Consider the following 19,998-nt stretch of genomic DNA (forward strand, 5'->3'; position numbering starts at 1 on the left):
CACCTGGCCATGAACGTAGCTGTGATACAGGGCAGGCAGTCGGGATGGATGGCCCCGTCAATTGCCTGCTGCCTGGACCTATTGATGGCGTGACTCGCCAGGGCCAGGAGCAGGTTCACGAGGAGGTCGGCATCCTGAAACGGCCCTCTCTGCACCAGGTGCCCATAGATTAGGAGCGTGGGACTGAAGTGCAAACAAAACATCAGTAAAAGGTGTTTGAGAAAACCGAAAAGGGTGTGCAATCTATAACACAGAACGTAGAAGGAATTAACGGGGAAAATATGTAGAGTTATGGGGAGAGGGCCTGGGTGAGATTGTGGTCGGTGCAAACTCGATGGGCTGAATTGGCCTCCTTCTGCACTGTAGGGTTTCTGTAAACTAAACTCAGCCACCATTGCTAAAGATAATTCACATGTTTTAGTGCTTGACACTTGACAGATGGTATTGAGTGACATTTTCAACCTTGGATCCTGCTTTCTAGGTTATAGTGATGTAACCGTGGCTTCAACTCAGTCAGCTATTGGCTACAGCTGCTTTAAGCTTTATTGGTATCCTCCGTGCTTTTGGGATGTTACATCATCACTCCATACAAGGTAGTCAATGAATTCCCACAAGCCCACAAACGCGATTGAATAGTTTATACAGGAATAAGAAGTTGGAGAATTATCAAATGGGACTGGGGCCCCATAAGAGGTTAGCATGTCCGAGGACACGTAAGCAACTTTTAATGCAAACTGCTGCATGTATTCCCATGAAGAATGCACACTGAAATCCATCCAGCAAACAATCATGTTGTTTTAACTGTTCAGTATTAGACAGAACTGAAAGCCTACGCAATCACATGTTTCAAACGTTTGGGTAATTTTATCCATGTGTGTGAAATGGATATTATTCACACGTAAAAAGAAACTGACACAGACACATATGGGCGCCATTGATCTAATGAGCCCTTCCTGCAGGAAGAACATCTGGTGAATTATACACATTAAGTGATTTTCATCATCTACAGACAACAACTGCTCCCTCTTCGATGGACACAGGCCCCACTTTCCAATCACTGATCCAAATCTGATTGGGCAAATAAACCTCGTCACTACGCACTTTCACAGATACTGGGGGAATTTTAGCAGAATTCCTCAAAGTGTCTGAGGCTCAGACAGAAACCTAGCGTGAAGTACTCCAGCTCCTCAGACCCGTTTTCTCTCCAGACTTGGAGCCTCTTAATAAAAATCAATGTGGTTTAAGTCATGACTCTGGTGAGGTGGAGGCTTTTGGATCTGGCAAGACCGACTTTACAAATGCATAAATTTATAAATGACCTGGATGAGGAAGTGGAGGGATGGGTTGGTAAGTTTGTCGATGATACAAAGGTTGGAGATGTTGTGGATAGTTTGGAGGGATGTCAAAAGTTGCAACGAGACATAGATAGGATGCAAGACTGGGCGGAGAAGTGGCAGATAGACTTCAACCCGGATAAGTGTGTGGTGATTCATTTTGGCAGGTCAAATGGGATGACAGAATATAATATTAAGGGTAAGACTCTTAGCAGTGTGGAAGATCAGAAGGATCTTGGGGTCTGGGTACATAGGACTGTCAAATCAGCTTCACAGGTGGAGGATGTGGTTAAGAAGGCGTATGGTGTATTGGCCTTCATCAATCGAGGAACTGAGTTTAGGAGTCGGGAGATAATGCTACAGCTTTATAAGGCCCTGGTCAGACCCCATTTGGAGTACTGTGCTCAGTTCTGGTCACCTCTTTACAGAAAGGATGTGAGGAGGGAGGGGGCGCAGGGCTCCCTGTGATTGGTGGGCCAACACATCCTTTAATGGTAAGTAAGTTGACTTCCAGAAGCCTTTTTTAAAATTCAGTTAGGGCATTATTATCGGCGCAGGCTTGGAGGGCTGAAGAGCCTGTTTTAATGCTGTATTGTTCTTTGTTCTTAAAGGGCTGATACATTTCAGATCCACTGTGACTTCCTAGACATTGAAATACAGAGCAGCTTTTGCAACTTCCAAACTGCGGATTTCTAAGAACTGTTTTGTCCGGATTTAACTTTAGAATGTGGAGGAATTGATGTAAAAGTCCAGTTCATCCAAAATAGTGATTTTCCTCTAGCTTCCAACTGTGAGCTGAATTATTTCAGAAGCAAAACATGATCAGCTTAGCCAAAAAGCTCTCATAAACCTCCAACTCAGCAGCCTTCAGTCTTCATGAACCTCCCACAATAGAATCATAGAATCCTACAGCACAGAAGGAGGCCATTTGGCCCATTGGGTCTGCACTGATCACAATCCTACCCAGGCCCTATCCCCATAACTCCACGCATTTACCCTAGCTAGTCCCCCTGACACTATTGTTACTTTAGCACAGCCAATCCACCTAACCCACACATCTTTTCAATGTGGGAGGAAACCGGAGCACCCAGAGAAAACCCATGCAGACACAGGGAGAACGTGCAAACCCCACTCACACAGTGACCCAAGCTGAGAATTGAACGCGGGTCCTTGGCGCTGTGAGGCAGCAGTGCTAACCCCCCATTGTGTCACCGTGCCGCCTTCCACAATTTAATTTGCTCAAACATCTGGTCAGCTTTACCCCTTGCAAAAAATAATTCTGGACTTGATGTGAATTAGTTGTAGAGTTGGTAGGTTTCTGTTGGTGTAGTCAGCAGATACATTCATCTCAGAGAAATTGGTGGGTGCAGTTACGAAGAAAATAAAAGAATATTTTTACAGTTGATTATGATTTGCAAAAGCTTTGGGAAGTATGCTATCAGGATTGCTTTCTCAGGACGTAAAGCCAATCATCCTGCCAACCATGGATGCTGAGTTTTTTTTAAATGCCTGTATCATTTTAAGACAGTGAAAAGAATTAAGCATTTTTATTGAGAGAAATCATAGAACCCTACAGTGCAGAAAGAGGCCCTTCAGCCCATCGAGTCTGCACCGACCACAATCCCACCCAGACCCTACGTCCATATCCCTACTGTGCCGCTCATGGGAACTGTTTCTCCTTATATACTGTGTCCAGACCCCTCATGATTTTGAAACCTTCCATCTAATCTCCTTTCAACTTTCTCATCGTCAAGGAAAACAGCCCCAACTTCTCCAATCCATCACACAATTTTTCTTAGCCCTGAAACCATTCTCGAGAATCTTTTCTGCACTCACTGTAAGACCTTTCTCATTACTTCTAAAGTCCAAAATTAGATGAAATATTCCAGTTGAGGCCAAATCAATATTGAACATAATTCTTGCACTCTATGCCCCCATTAATAAAACTGAGGATGCATTAATCACACTCTCAACCTATCCTGCTACCTTCAATGTCCAATGCACATATACAGCAGGTCTCTCTGCTCCTGAACTCCCTTTAAAGTTGTCCCCAGTATTGACAGTATTGTCTGTCCATGTACTTTCTACCAAAATGCATCACAACACACTTCTTTGCATTGAATTCACCTCCCATTTGTCTGCTCATTCCACCAACTATGTCTTTTCAAAGTTCTGCTCTATCCTCCCCACAGTTCACAATGCTTCCAAATTTCATATCAGCTGCATATTTGGACAGCATGGTGGCAAGTGGTTCGCACTGCTGCTTCATAGCACCAGGGACCTGGGTTCGATTCCCAGCTTGGGTCACTAACTGTGCAGAGTCTGCATGTTCTCCAAGTGTCTGCGTGGGTTTCCTGGTACTCCAGTTTCCTCCCACAGTCTGAAAGATGTGCTGGTTAGGTGCATTGGCCGTGCTAAATTCTCCCTCAGTGAACCCAAAAACAGGTGCCAGAGTGTGGCAACTAGGGGATTTTCACAGTAACTTCATTGCAGTGTTAATGTGAGTCGACGTGTGACATTAATAAATAAACTTTAAACTTGTATTTTGAAATTGTGCCCTGTACACCAAGATCTAGGGCATTAATATATATCAGAAAAAGCAAGGGTCCCAGCACTGTCCCCTATGGAACTCCACTACAAATCTTCTTCAGAGCAAGCTACATCCATTAACCACAACCCTCTTTTCCCTGTCACTCAGCCAACATCGTACCATGTTGCTACTCTCCCTTTTCAATGAGCTCACCTTGATCACAAAAGCCTGTTGTGTGGCACTATATCAAATATATTTTGGAAGTCCATGTACGTCACATCAACAGCATTTCCCTCATCAACCCTCTCTGTTATCTCTTCAAAAAACTCCAGCAAGTTAATTAAACACAATTTTCCCTTAACCAATCCATGCTGGCTTTCCTTAATGAACTGCATTTGTCCAAGTGGTGATTAATTTTGTCAAGAGTTATTGTTAATAAAAGTTTCCTTGCCACCAAAATTAAACTGACTGGTCTGTCAGTTCATCTTTATAATAGAACTATAGAACCCTACAGTGCAGAAAGAGGCCCTTTGGCCCATCGAGTCTGCACTGACCACAATCCCACCCAGGCCCTATCCCCATAATTATACCCACTCATCCCTCTAACCTATGCATCCCCGAACACTAAGGGGCAATTTCTTAGCACGGCCAGTCAACCTAATCTGCACATCTTTGGACTGTGGGAGGAAACTGGAGTACCCTGAGGAAACCCATGCAGACACAAGGAGAATGTGCAAACTCCACACAGACAGTGACCTGAGCCGGGAATCAAACCCAGGACCCTGGAGGTGTGAAGCAGCAGCGCTAACCACTGTGCTACCGTGCCGCCCATGTGCTAGTATGCTGATAGCTTGAGCTTGTCTTTACAGTCTTGTTTGAACAAAAGTACAACATTTGGAATTCGCCAGTCCACTGGCACCACCCCCTGTCTAAGAATGACTCAGACCAATTTGCACTCCACTCCAGACGGGGATATGACAATTTACAATAATGAAATACCCTTGCCCTGAAGGATAAGCCAAACTAAACACAGCTCAAAGGTAACAATGGAATAACACTCAGTGAGTGCCTCGATATAATGCCACAGCCCTTACAATTTATCTTCTGATGAACAGTTCCTGGGAAATCCACTTTGATATTTGTAAAATTCAGAAAGTACACATGCAAAATATCAGCTGGCACATTAGTTTTATTTTTGATGCTTAATATTATTCAGTTTCATAAATCAGATCAGAGATTTTAGTCCTGATGCAATTTCACAGAATTAATGAAATATTGATTATTTCCACTCATTTAAAAAACCTGCTCATTTTTCTTTCCTCATGTGGAACATAAAATGTGTTCTAAACCTGTTTGCAGCTTTCATACAACCGATTAGCGCAAGGTTTATAAGGAGGCACCTAAAGTATAATCATATTTTTCAAGGTTTGTTCTACTTAATCAGATGGTCAGTGTAGATCATAGAATTTTTACAGTGCAGAAGGAGGCCATTCGGCCCATCGAGTCTGCATCGACCACAATCCCACCCAGGCCCTATTCCAGAACCGCACATATTTACCTTGCTCATCCCCCTGACACTAAGAGTCAATTTAGAATAGGCAATCAACCTAACCCACACATCTTTGGGGCGTGGGAGGAAACCGGAGCATCCAGAGGCAACCCATGCAGATACGGGGAGAACATGCAAACTCCACGCAGACGGTCACCCAAGGCCGGAATTGAACCCGAGTCCCTGACGCTGTGAGGCAGTAGTGTGAATCTGTGTGCCACCGTGAAGCCTCTTCATAAATGAACACTTCATGTTGAGGACAAAGCGAGAGAAGAGAGACAATTATATTTGTTCTCAACACAGAAAGTGCTGGAAAAACTCAGCAGTTTAGGCAGCATCAAGAAATAGAGTGAATGCTTCAAGCCCAATATGACTCTCCTGAACTGAGATTTTAGTTATATTTTCTCATCAAATTTCAATCTTTTTTCCTCCTCTTTGCCAATACCTGGGGCTGAATTTTCACCCTAGAGGCAGAAAACTGGAGTTGGGTCTGATCATAGAATCTTTACAATGTGAAGAAGGCCATTCAGCCCATCAGGTCTGGACTGGCTTTCTGCAAAAGCACTCTGCTTGATCCCATTCCCCTTTATAATTCTTACAACCTTGCACATTCTGGGGTGATTCTCCCAGCAGCGCAGTGAGCCAGGTGACATAAGTGGAGGCCGTGTAGTTGGCTCCCTGCTGGGCACCATGGCCTTCGCATGCCCCCGGCCACAAGATTTCAGACTCGTCAGCTCCATCGCAGAAATCAGCGTGGAACTGATTATAATATTTAAATGCTGATTTGAGTTGCATTAGCGAGCCCAGGACTGAAGCCTCTGGGCCAGCTAACCTCTACACCCCTACCCTGAGTGTTTCGCTTCAGCAGGGTTGACAGTAGATCCCCACTAACAGGGAGCTACACCCTGCTGGAGTGAAGGGGGGAGGGGCTGTAGAGGGCAGTCAGGGGTAAGTGGGGGTGCCCCCTGGGCAATGCCAGCTTTTCAGTGCCAGCCTGGCCCCCTGGCACCACCCAAGGGGCAAAGTTGAAATTCTCAGGGGACACCTTGACACTGCCCACCAGGCAGTGCCCACCTTGTACAAAATAGAACGTCTACTGAAGGGACATTACGAAGCATAACTATGAAGTGAATTTGTTGGCTATGTTAAAAGTAAGAAGGGAAAGCTTTGTCCTGTAGTTTAAAGTATAAGTTGTCTACCAAAGGAACCACTTACCAAATACCACAGCTCCCTCTTTGTCCCATCTGCCCTCTTACGGCACCATGGTGCTGCCCTGGGTAGCCATGTTCAGCCTGCCATTGTGTACCTGCCTTGATCTGTTCTGAAACAGATGGCTTCTAAAACTTGCTGCCCTTTTAAATATTCCACTGCTCCACTTCCTCAAGCTCCTAATGAGCTTGTTGACTGCTTTGCATTGGATGGAGAGAGGGATTCCTGAGCCACCCTGCTTCCACGTTGTTCATTATTGCAGGTGACTTCAAATCGACACATTGCCCTGCGCTATGTATTCTCAGGACATACATCCTACAATCCCCTCCCCCACCATCCCTGCATTAATCCCCCACCCCCCACTTGCCCCAACGCTCCTACACCAAGTTTCCCCATCTCTGCTCCCATCTTCAAGGATCCTCCAAGAATCAGCCAGAAACTAAGACCAGCTAATCCAGCACCATGGTTGGACCTTGTGTCGGTCCAATCTGTATAATTCAACACCATATCATGTCAAGTATTTCGTTACTGATCTAAGCAATTCAGCATGGAGGCATTCTTTCATCAGAATCCTCTCTCTATTCCAGAATTATGTAAAGAGGCAGGTTTTTCATAAACCAGTTTGCCGGTGACATTAATTTTACACCCTTATGGTTTGAAGATTCTGTTAACGCCTTATATTTCTAAGCAGATCATCAAAGTGCTTGTGGCGTTGGCGAAAGGCATGCAGTTACACCTCAAAATGTTGTATTGATTCAGAAGTTCATTGAGAAGTACAAGCAGTGAAGTTTCACACACTCCTTCCCTTGGCTGTGGACTGCAACATTATTGGCTGGTCCTGAACTTTGTACAAATAGCTCAGAACATTGCTTTCTGGATCAGTGCTGCTGGACTGCATTGTAAATTGTTTAATTTGGCAGTCTGTCTTTCCAGTAGAGTCACAGCATCAGATTCAATTCCACAAGACACCCATTCATTGCCTTCGATAACACCCCTTTCTCTGTTGATCCAACATACAGCAGCAAAATAGGTGTTGCTCCACTGACTCACCCTACCCGCTCAGAAAGAAGCAGTGTCCTTGTATCCCATATGGAGGAAGGGCAGGATGTCTCAGCTGTATTCTGACAGATTGTGGGTTGCAGAAATGTACAGTTGAATCCAGGTCCCTGGCGCAGTGAAGCAGCAGTGCTAACCACTGTGTCACCATGCTGCTCATGAGGACCCACGATGGGTGCTCACAATCTTGAGCGGGTGTTACCTTCGAATCAAGGGACACCCAACAATTATGACAGAAACTGCAATAGTTTATCTGTGATAGATTATATGGGCGTGCCTTGAAGTCACCATACCACATGATTTATCTGACACATCTCCATTGGAGGACACTGCAGATTTATGCTACATCACAAAATGGGCGAGATGTCATTTAGCACACCCCAGCCTGTGAGTTGTTGATTCATGATGTAATCAGTTATTTCTAACTTAACCTTTCTGTATGCAATGGGCTGGATTTTGCACAGCTAATCACAGCAAGGTTCAGCCTGAGACGGCCAACAACTAAGTGATTCTTACTGTAGTTCATTATGCCCAAAATTAGGGTGGGTCCTTTTGCATTGCTCCGGAGGCGTTGTTCCTTAACCTTGCTGATTTCAAGATTAATAAGTAAGAAATGGCGATAATGAGAGTTTGGGGCAGATTTGTCATTTTAAACAATATTATCTTGCTGGAACATTTGTGCTCCCAGATGGAAAATATCTTCAGAATCAATTTGCAAATAATTGAAAACTTCAGGAGAACACCAGAATTTGAAGGCCTTTCAACATTCAGAACGGTTCTGAAGAATAATCTGACAATTGAACTTATTTAACTTAAATGACTTTCTAATATATTGTGATATTATTTTATCTGACTTTATAAAAATAAATTTGAGATTTTTGAAATGATTTTCCTCAAAATTTACTGACTTTTCAGATTTTTTTCAATCATTTTTTAGCATGCTTCTGTCATGATGTGGCAACATTGCCATTAATGTCTGGGTGGAATTTGAATAACGAATTCTGACAATAATCTGTCCAGCAAACTCCATCACATTCCAAGGCCCAATGTCATAATGATGAGGCAGGGTGATGGAAGAGAAAAGGAAGCAAATCCTGCACTCCGGATCTCAAGACCTCATGGGATATCGAACCCCCATGTGTCCAAAGGTCAGTGGGTTCAGAGCCAGCCAGCTATTCAGTCACATGAGTTTAAGTTTAAAGTTAATTTGTTATTGTTACAAGTAGGCTTACATCAACATTGTTAAAATCTGCTCATTGCCACACTCTGGCTCCTGTTTGGGTACACCGAGGGAGAAATTAGCATGGCCAATCCATCTAACCAGCACATCCTTTAGACTGTGGGAAGAAACCAGAGCATCCAGAAGAGACCCATGCAGAGAACCACAAACTCCAAGCTGGGAATTGAGCCCGGGTCCCTGACGCTATGAGACAGCACTGCTAACCAGAGCCCCCAGGTCGTCCATGACAACCCATGGTGTGAACTCACGACCCTGAGTGAGTGTTATCTTTGAATCAAGGGCCAGCCAACAATTCTGACTGAAACTGCAACAGCTCAGCTCTGATAGATGGATTCTGTAAGCATGCTTTGAATTCAACGTGCCTTGTGATTCATCTGGTACATCCCCGTTGGAGAACACTGCAGATTTATGCTGCATCATGGGGAAATCTTCCTGCCTTCCAGGAGAAATTCTTGCACTAACTACTGCGTTAAGATAGTGGAAATTTCAGTCTGATTAGCAAAGAGTAGCATTTTTTTTCCCACTGACGGCAAAATCCAGGTCATTGCATATCAATATTAATTAGGCCCTCTCTAATATATTTCATTGCTGCATCCAATCTCCTTTTGATCTTGGGAATGCTTGTTTTAAGTTTTAAATCATTATGTGGCATTAGCTTTCACTCTATTGCGATTCCTGAATTTAAAAAGCTTCTTTTCAACTCCCATTTTTGCTGGCGCTATCACAAAACTAAATCTGCCGAGGCACCCATGATCCTTAGATGTTGAGACTGGCTGAAACCCAAAAGTTTTTGATGTGTTGTCACTGGGCACTGAGCCAAGCAGCTGAGAAACAGGTTGCTCCATATAGCTGGTGTGAAGGCTCAGCAACTGGGCCGTTTGTATGTACATCAGTCACATATCTCTACTTGCTGGAAATACATAAGACCCTCCAGTGACAAGTGAACTTATTGCATCAGCCCATTAAAGCCTTATCGAAGTTGTTCCATGGTGCACATTCTCGTAGTGATGGGCACGTAACAGATGTTTTTCAGATCCCCGAGGTCAGTCTAGGTTTAAAAATGTAACTCTAGGATAATGTAAGAGCCTGAGACAGACAACAGTTCTGATGTAATTTCATTAGTGGAAATTCCGATTGGATAAAAATGACTTGCATTTATATAAAGTTTGTCCCAGAATGCTTCACAGCAATAGTGGACATGCCTGCGAGCCCGGGGTTGGACACAGGCCTTTTGGGTTAGAACATAGAACACAGAACAGTACAGCACAGTACAGGCCCTTCGGCCCTCAATGTTGTGCCAAGCTATGTCCAATCCCAAGATCAAGCTATCCCACTCCCTATAATTCTGGAGTGCTCCATGTGCTTATCCAATAACTGCTTGAAAGTTCCTAAAGTGTCCGACTCCACTATCACAGCAGGCAGTCTATTCCACACCCTAACCACTCTCTGAGTGAAGAATCTACCCCGAATCTATCCCTTCTATATCTCCCACCATGAATCTTATAGTTATGCCTCCTAGTAACAGCTACATCCACCCGATGGGATTCTGAGACCAGCCCACAAGACATTTTGCTGACTGCTGACTCATGCGCAGAGTTGCCATATTCTGCTGGTTTCCAACTGTGTAGCTTCATTCCTCCTGCTGTGACTGAAGCGATTAGCATATAAAGCAAGGGCAAATAAAGTGAGTGACATTGACTGTGAGAGCCATGCACTCTCTCTGTGTCCAATCAAGTGTAAGCGTTTCTTTTGTTTTACCACGTGATGTTGATGGCAGTTTTAATAATCTACAAATGATTAAGCATTTTCTCTAACTTGATATAAAATATTCAGCCTGTATTAAATGCGTTCAATCTTATTCAAGGGTCGTGGTTAGTGAACATGCCTGATTTCAATCCAGAGACCCACTGTGATGAAGGAGGGCCACTCTTGTGGCTTACTCACTTTTCTAGATTGCCCATCACTGCTTTACAGCCAAAGACATGTGTTGGGAGGGTTAGAAGCTTTGAAGCATCCCCTCAGTACACACTGGAGTGTCAGCTGAGAATGTTGTGAGACACCTGAGACACAACCTATTGACTCTGAGGCAATTTGAGCCACAGCTAATGCATGTCTGCTGGCCTTTCGGATGAGACAGCCACCAATGCCATGTTTTAATCTGGTTGCATGGTGAAGATCTCAGTCTCATGCATTGAGCGACAATTCTGTCTCACCTGCCAGCACCACACAATGGCCTAGATCACCACATTGTATTGATAATGACTGGCTGAACAAATGCTTATTTGGGAAGATTTTGGTAAGCAGTCCTATTAAGCCCCTACCATAAACTAGAACAAAACAAATGGAAACATTGATTATGGAACTGTCAGACTTTAGAGGTGATCTTACCTTCTCATCTCCCCTTTGTTGGGTGGGGTGAGCTGGTAAGATTGTGAGAGGCAAAAAATCGGGTTTGTGTCTGAATTCTCGCCTCTCGCAATCTTACCAGGCTTGGATTTCCGGCAAGATAGGCTGCAAGTCCGGGAAGGGCGCAAGGCTGAACTCAGTAGTTCAATCCATTTAAATGTGGATTAAGTATTATGAGTGAGCCTGGGACACAATCATTCAAGCTCATTTGCCTTAGCAGCCTTGCCAGTGAAGGTCCTCGCTGGCGAGGGTCACGTATTGTCCCAATCAATGGGGACTGAAATGTGGCGACTAGGGGATTTTCCCAGTAACTTCATTCTAGTGTTAATGTAAGCCTACTTGTGACACTAATAAATAAAGTTTCAAACTTTAAAAATTTGGCAGGTTGGATTAAAGAAAGGTTCTTTTACTATTGCACAGAGTGGTCATTGGCTGTATTATGAATGATTTGTACAAACATATTCAGTCTTATAGGTTTTTGTGGAATATAAGCATACATGTGATATATGGTTATATTCAACAAAATGTAGTTTTATTTTACACTAAAAAATGCCCTAAAAATTTAACTCGTGATGTAAATATTAACATAATAAATAGGAATTTTGCACTAAAAACTTGAATTATTTCATTATTTTGTTTAAATTAAGAATGCACTGGACGTAAACAGTGAATACAAACATTCTAAAATCCTATTTGTGATTTGCCATATCTCCACAGATTTCTATAGTCCAACACCAATAGGAACAGAGGGATGTGAGCGCCATCTAGTGGAAATTCTGGTGTACAAATGTGCTTTCTCAAAAGAAAGATGGCATGTGTAAATAAGGTTTCAAATTAATTAACAAATTACTTCTAACTAACAAGAGAATTTTATGATTATATGAGCCAGATTTCCTGGCTCCCCAGCATCAAATTGGAGGGGGAGTAAGTGGTGGTGTAGGGGGAAGGAACCCCAAACAAGTGCATCCATATTCCTCTCAGAGGTTCCCACATAAGTGTTTACCCAGCAATTGTCCAGAAGGGCTAACTTCCATTGGACAATTGTACTGTGCTGGGATTTAAATCACTACCTTACGATGGTTCAGCCAGTTCACAGAATCATAAGAGTCTACTGTGCAGAAGGAGGCCATTTGGCCCATCGACTCTGCACTGACAACAATGCTGCCTAGATCCTATCACCATAACCCCCTGACACTAAGGGGCAATTTATCATAGCCAATTCACCTAATCTGCATATCTTTGGACTACGGGAGGAAACTGGAGCACCCGGAGGAAATCCACACAGACACAGGGAGAATGTGCGAACTCCACATAGATAGTGACCCAAGGCCAGAATCAAACCTGGGTCCCTGGTGCTGTGAGGCAGCAGTGCTAATTACTGTGCCACCGTGCTGCCCAGTTTTACCCTGACAGTTTCTCTGAAAAAGTGTGAAGAAATAAAATGACTTCTAATTTCAATGTAACTCCTCAAACTCCTGACTAATCATCTCCCCAGGGTATCCCCACTCCCATAGGATTCCCCTGACCCTGGCCACATGCAACTCCTCTCTGTCCTCCACTCCCCCTTCAACCTGTGGGCCTGACAGTAAGTATCCCCTCCCTGGCCCATCGATCCGAACATACCATGCTACCCGCCTAGCTCCCCAGACCTGACCCGACTCTCTACCCTACCTACGCCAACCTCCTGCCCCAAATCAACCCGACCACACCTCCCTAGCCAATACTTCCCCAACATGATCACCAGACCTGACCACACAATCCCCAACAATCCCCCCACCCCAACCGCGCCCAACCAGCTAATTCTCATCCAATTACCTGAACATTTACCTGTTCCCTGGGCCCTTTAAATCTACTTGCTTTCCAGCAACCAGTGCGGTAAAAAAGGGGTGCATGGCCTCGCTGAGTTAGCCGGTGTTGTATCACGTTGTGGTCTTTGGGGACTCTTTCACTGCAGCTCCCACCAGTCGATCTTTCCAGAACAGTTTAATGCATTTTAAACTCTTGGAATTCCAGCAGGACATTCTTTACTTCACTGAGCGGAAGATCTGGTCCTTTGACTTCCAAACATAACAAGAAGATGATTATTTGTGCATCAGCTTTAATTGACATATTCCTTGGTTTTCTGTGGAGGAAAAAAAACAGTTAGATTCCTTTAAAGGCTGATTAGGAAAAGTAGTCAAAAGTTCGGTGGGCAAAACGTCTTTAAAAATAATGGGTGGAATTTTGCACTCTGCAAAAAAGGTGCTCAGATTTGCATTAGAACTCCTCCCACCAGCCATGGACACAGAGCCATCACCTTCTCCCCATGCCCCCATCCCCAGAAGCATCAGGGCAACGCCTGCCCCATCCAAGCCTCCCCCATCCAAACCTCCCCTATACAAGCCTCCCCCATACAAGCCTCCCCCATACAAGCCTCCCCCATACAAGTCTCCCCCATACAAGCACCAGCCTTGGGTGACTGCGTATGGCGTTTACACACTCTCCCCATGTCAGCGTAGATTTCCTCTGGGTGCTCTGATTTCCTCCCACAGTCCAAAATATGTGGGTTAGGTGGACTGACCATGCTAAATTGCCTCTTGGTTTCCCAAGATATATGAGTTTGGGGGATTACTGGAGTAAATACGTGGGCTCAGTGGACTGAATGGCCTCCTTCTGTACCATACTGATTCTATGGGGGGAGTTTTCCCACCCCGCCTGCCATGGGAATCATCGTGGGTGGGGGAGGTTGGGCGCGTGGATCATGCAAAAACCTCAGGCAGGATTTTCCAGTTTTGGAGTGAGTGCAGCTGGCCAATCCCACCTTATAATTCCATGACTTGGCCGTGCCTATTCCTGCAATGGAGTGGCTCGATTGGCAGTGCAGATTCCAGACTCATGACCCATGGCATTCGCACTCTTCACCCTCTATGGTGAAAACTGGAAATCCTCAGGATGGAGTCAGGAATCCCAGGACTATGTCCTGCCTGCCCCTTGTACTCCTCCACAGACTCTCCATGACTCCATGAAAATCCAACCCAATGTCTGTTCATTGATTTTTCATGATGTGGATATGCCGGCATTGGACCGGGGTAAACACAGTAAGAAGTCTGACAACACCAGGTTTAAGTCCAACTGATTTATTTGATAGTAAACTCACAAACTTTCGAGGTTCCCCTCTTCGTCAGGTGAATGGAGAGTTCTGGCCTCAGGCAGAGCATACATATGTACTGTTATATGTACTGCCTGAGGCCAGAACTCTCCATTCACCTGACGAAGAGGGGAACCTCGAAAGCTTGTGAGTTTACTATCAAATAAATCGGTTGGACTTAAACCTGGTGTTGCCAGACTTCTTACATTGATATTTCATCCATAAAACAGGGGGTATATTTACCAAAACATACAACTGATACATTGAGTGAGGGAAAGAGGCAAGTGGCTTGGCATTGGACAAAGCTCCTGAGCACTGCAGCTAACTTTTACTTCATTTTGTTATTAAAAACTATCAGACATATAAATGGAGATGAACGAGCAGCATGAACGAGGAGTTCCAAATTTCCAGTGAGCCTTCACATTGTCACTGCCAATGTTAGTACTTTATAAGTGCTTGATGTACATTTGGGATTGCAGCCACTATAAACTCGTCAGACCATCCTACTAACTACTATGATAAATAGGAAAGCCATCAGTTTTAGTTCCCTGTGGCTTCAGCGTCCTAACCCCACAGTTCTAGAATTCATCTCCAAATCTGTACACCTCGCTAACCCTGTCTCTGCCTCTAAGATGCTTCCCAAATCATAGAATCCCGACAGTGCAGAAGAGACCATTCAGCCCATTGAATCTGCACCGATCCTCTGACAGAGCATTCTACCCAGGTCCTCTCTCCCCATAACCCCATGCATTTACCGCAGCTAATCCACACATCTTTGGACACTGAGAGGCAATTTAGCAGGCCAATCCATCCAATCTGTACATCTTTGGACTGTGGGAGGAAACCTGAGCATCCAGAGGTAACCCATGCAGACACGGGGAAAGCGTGCAAACTCTGCACAGTCAGCCAAGGCTGGAATTGAACCTGGTCCCTGGAAGTGTGAGGCTGCAGTGCTAACCACTGTGCTATTGTGCTGCCCGGGGTTCAAATGTCCTCCTGCTTGTTTATGTGATTCAGTGTCAAATTTTGTTTGCTAATACTTTGGTGAAACATCTTGGGATATTCCATGAAATTAAATGTGCTTCACTAATACAAGTTGTTATTATTATTGTGTGTTTTGTAATGTTGAGTCCAGATAGTAACAATTCTGATTTAGATTTAATTTTTACTCGGGCATTAAATTCCTGCATCTATATTTCACTTTTGATTCACAGGTCGGAACTTTCTGACTGTTCATGTTGGTCCTGCTGAGGGTGCATCCCTGCCATGGGTTTCCAGGCAGTGAGGGGGTGCACTCAGCAGGAAATCCCAATGGCAATGGTGGGACCAGAAGATTCTGCCATCGGCCAATGTTGGGACTCCTCTGTTGCTGTGACACATAGCAGGTGCCGTGGAAAATCCCACCCACAATCATCATGGAAAATTCTGGATTGAATAAAATGTCTTTCTTTAGTGTTTGTATTTCGTTGCTAAGTACACCAGCCTAACATCCATTAATCTCTTACACCCAATTAGATTTATTGTTGTGAAGGAATTTACATTTGAAATCTGTTTTGATCAGAATTGGACAAATAAGTGAACCAAGTCACAAATATAATGATTCAATCAGGCTATCCAAAGAAATTCTAATCCAACCACTCTGTCCCCTAACATTCTGGTATTCTGATTCAACGGCATATTCCAGGGATTTGCTTGTTCCCGAGATGATTTTTGGTTTTTTTTTCAGGTTTCAGCCACATGGTGGGGATAGTGATCAAGCTCTGGTTACTTTCAGATTTTACTAAAACATTCAGCCATGGAAGTACAAATTAATCATAATCCAGATGAGAAATACACAACATTAAGTGCTTTCTTCACTCAAAGAAATCCTACATGCTTTGTGCAACATACCCCAGGGTCAACTCTTTTGAACAGAAGGGAATCTTTGCCGGTACAATTGATGAGAAAAGAAGAGGAATAATCTGGATTTTCTATTATTGGTGTAATGGACTCTGCTAATGTTTGCACAATGCAATAATACCCTTGGTATTACAATGTTGTTGCCATTTACCTTAGTGGTGTATGAATATGTGACCATGACAGTAATTGAAGTATAATTAAATAATGTTACATGTAAATAATTATGCCATTTACATGGTGCAATGCACTGCAATATAAATAGGGTAAGCACGTAAAGCATAAGCATAGAAAAAAACAAACTGAATTCTGTCAATCTTTGCTTCATCTCTTTCATCACATCAAGTGTAGAATTGGTGTATGGAATGGGTTCTTCAACAAGAATGTGAATAGAATGGAAGTGGACAATAACACAACATATGTATTACCAGGAGGATCCTAACAATATGTTTATTTTCCCAAATATAGCCCATTGGACCGATCTACCTTTGTGCCTATCCAAGGAAATCAATGATATGGATGGGAATAGTGTTTGTTTGTATGAATGCATTTTGGAACCTCAGTTCACAACTCTTCCAATTCTCATCAATTAATGACTGCGTAACTTTGGTTTCTGTTTATTGTGTTGTGAATTTATTTTAAATGTATGCTTGTTGGGATTGTTGTTCTCAAGTGCTTGGAGGGGTAAAATGTGACAGAGCTTCACCTTTTGAGATAGTGTGTTAGACACTGTTGCTGTGATTATAATCTGATAGGTTGTGAAAGAGAGTGCGAGGATTTGTGATATTGTTTGTTTAGATCAAGAAAGGAGATTTATTTTGTCTTATTGTGAACTGGAATTGGAAGCAGTTTGGCTGCTACGTTTAAGTAGCAAGAAATGGATAGATGATGATGTAATGGCAATGTCACTAGGCTAGTCAGAGGTCCAGGGTAATGCTTTGGACACAGTTTCAAATCCTACTATGGCAGCTAATGGAATTTAAATTGAATTAATAAAATTGGGAATTGAAAGCAAATCTTAGTAATGGTGATCATAGAACCATCAGTTACCATTGACCCCATCTGGTTCACTAATCCTCTTTAGGGTAGGAAACTTACCATCCTTACCTGGATGTCTTGGTGTGGGAGGAATGGGTTTGAATTTATGGGGCATTGGCATCAGTATTGGGGTAGGTGGGACCTTTTCGGGCGGGATGGGGTTGGTCTGAACCGTGCTGGGACCAGAGTGCTGGCGAATAGAGTAAAGAGGACTGTAGACAGGGCTTTAAACTAATTGGTGGGGGGGGGAGGGTGCGAGGGTAGGTGACGTTACGGGGGCTAAAGTTGAGGAGAGGGTACAGGTAAGGGAAGAGGCTGAGGATGTCCCAATAACAGAGGGAGTAGGGGGCGTGAGTATGGTTGGTGGCGTTACGGCAAATAAGGTCCAGGTGAAGGCTGGGATGAAGGCACTTTACCTGAATGCACGAAGCATTCGGAATAAAGTGGATGAGCTGGTGGCGCAGATCAGCACAAATGGATATGATCTGGTGGCCATTACAGAGACGTGGCTGCAAGGTGACAGGGACTGGGAGCTGAATGTCCAGGGATATCAAGTGTTTAGGAAGGATAGGCAGGAGGGAAAAGGGGGGGGTGTAGCTCTGCTGATTAAGGATAGCATCAGGGTGGTAGCAAGGGATGATATTGGAGCCAAGGAGCAGAAAGCGGAATCGTTGTGGGTAGAGATTAGGAACAGCAAAGGGAGGAAGACACTGGTGGGTGTCGTCTATAGACCCCCGAATAATGATCTGGAGGTGGGGCGGGCTGTTAACGCGCAAATAAGTGCGGCGTGCAGGAATGGGACAGCTGTAGTTATGGGGGATTTCAATCTACATATAGATTGGTCGACCCATGTTGGACGCGGTGGGCTCGAGGAGGAGTTCTTGGAATGCTGCCGGGATAGTTTCCTCGAACAGTGTGTGTTGGAGCCGACGAGGGAGCGAGCTATCTTGGATCTGGTGCTATGTAATGAGGCGGGTAGAATTAGGGACCTTGCGGTGAAGGATCCTCTTGGGGAGAGTGATCATTGGATGGTGGAGTTTCTGGTGCAGATGGAGGAGAAAGTGGGTTCCTGGACGCGCGTCCTTTGTTTGAACAGAGGGGAGTACGGTAGGATGAAAGAAGAATTGGCGAATGTGGACTGGGGGAGCGCGTTGGGAGGTAGGTCTGCTGAGGAGCAGTGGAGGATCTTTAAGGAGATCTTTCTTGGTGCTCAGCGGAAATTTATTCTGATGGTCAAAAAGGACAGTAGGAGGAGAGGTAATAAGCCGTGGATAACGAAGGAGGTGAAGGAAAGTGTTAAATTAAAAGCGGAGGCGTTTAGAGTAGCAAAGAGTAGTGGGCGAGAAGAGGATTGGGAGAGGTTTAAATGTCAACAAAGATTGACAAAGAAGATGACAAAGAAGGGTGGGAGAAACTATGAAGCTGGGCTTGCGCTTAATATGAAAAAGGATAGCAAGAGTTTTTATAAATATATAAAAAGGAAGAGGCTGGCTAGGGTGAACGTTGGTCCTTTAGAGGATGAGAAAGGGGAGCTAGTGGTAGGGGATGGGGATATGGCTGAGGTCCTGAATAACTTTTTTGTTTCTGTCTTCACGGAGGAGGACGTGAATAATTTGCCGGGTGTTAGAGATGGAAAGGTGGTAGGACTGGAGGGTCTTAATGACATTACTGTTACTAGAGAGGAGGTGCTTGACAGACTGGAGGGACTGATTGTGGACAAGTCGCCAGGACCGGATGGAATGCATCCGAGGGTTCTGAAAGAAATGGCGGAGGTGATAGTGGATGCCTCGGTGGTTATTTTCCAGACGTCGCTGGATTCCGGGGAAGTGCCGGAAGATTGGAAAGCGGCTAATGTTACGCCGTTGTTTAAGAAGGGTGCCAGGCAAAAGGCAGGGAATTATAGGCCGGTTAGTTTAACGTCTGTTGTAGGTAAAATGTTAGAATCCGTCATCAAGGAGGAAATAGTGAGGCATCTTGAGAGGAATTGCTTGATAGAGCAGACGCAGCACGGTTTCGTTAAAGGGAAGTCGTGTCTGACAAATTTACTGGAGTTCTATGAGGATGTGTCTAGGGCGGTGGATAGAGGAGAGCCGGTGGATGTGGTCTTTCTGGATTTTCAGAAGGCGTTTGACAAGGTACCTCACAGGAGGTTACTGCAGAAGGTCAGGGGACAGGGAGTTGGGGGTAGGGTGTTAGTGTGGATAGAGGATTGGTTGTCAAATAGGAGGCAGAGAGTGGGGGTCAATGGGTGCTATTCGGATTGGTGGATGGTGACTAGTGGAGTGCCTCAGGGGTCGGTGCTTGGGCCTCAGCTATTTACCATTTATATAGATGATCTGGAGGAGGGAACCGAGTGTAGGGTGTCGAAATTTGCTGATGACACCAAGATTGGAGGAAAGGCAAATTGTGCAGAGGGTGTGGAGAGTCTACAGAAGGATCTAGATAGGCTGGGCGAATGGGCCAGGAAACGGCAAATGGAATTTAATGTTGGCAAGTGCGAAGTGGTCCACTTTGGTCGGAATAATGGTAGGAAGGATTATCACTTACGTGGCGAAAAACTGCAGCAGGCGACGGGACCTTGGGGTCCTTGTGCATGAGTCGCAAAAACCCAGC

The sequence above is a fragment of the Carcharhinus amblyrhynchos genome, chromosome 21, assembly GCF_965287045.1.
Source record: "Carcharhinus amblyrhynchos chromosome 21, sCarAmb.v2.hapA, whole genome shotgun sequence".
In the NCBI taxonomy this organism is placed as follows: domain Eukaryota; kingdom Metazoa; phylum Chordata; class Chondrichthyes; order Carcharhiniformes; family Carcharhinidae; genus Carcharhinus; species Carcharhinus amblyrhynchos.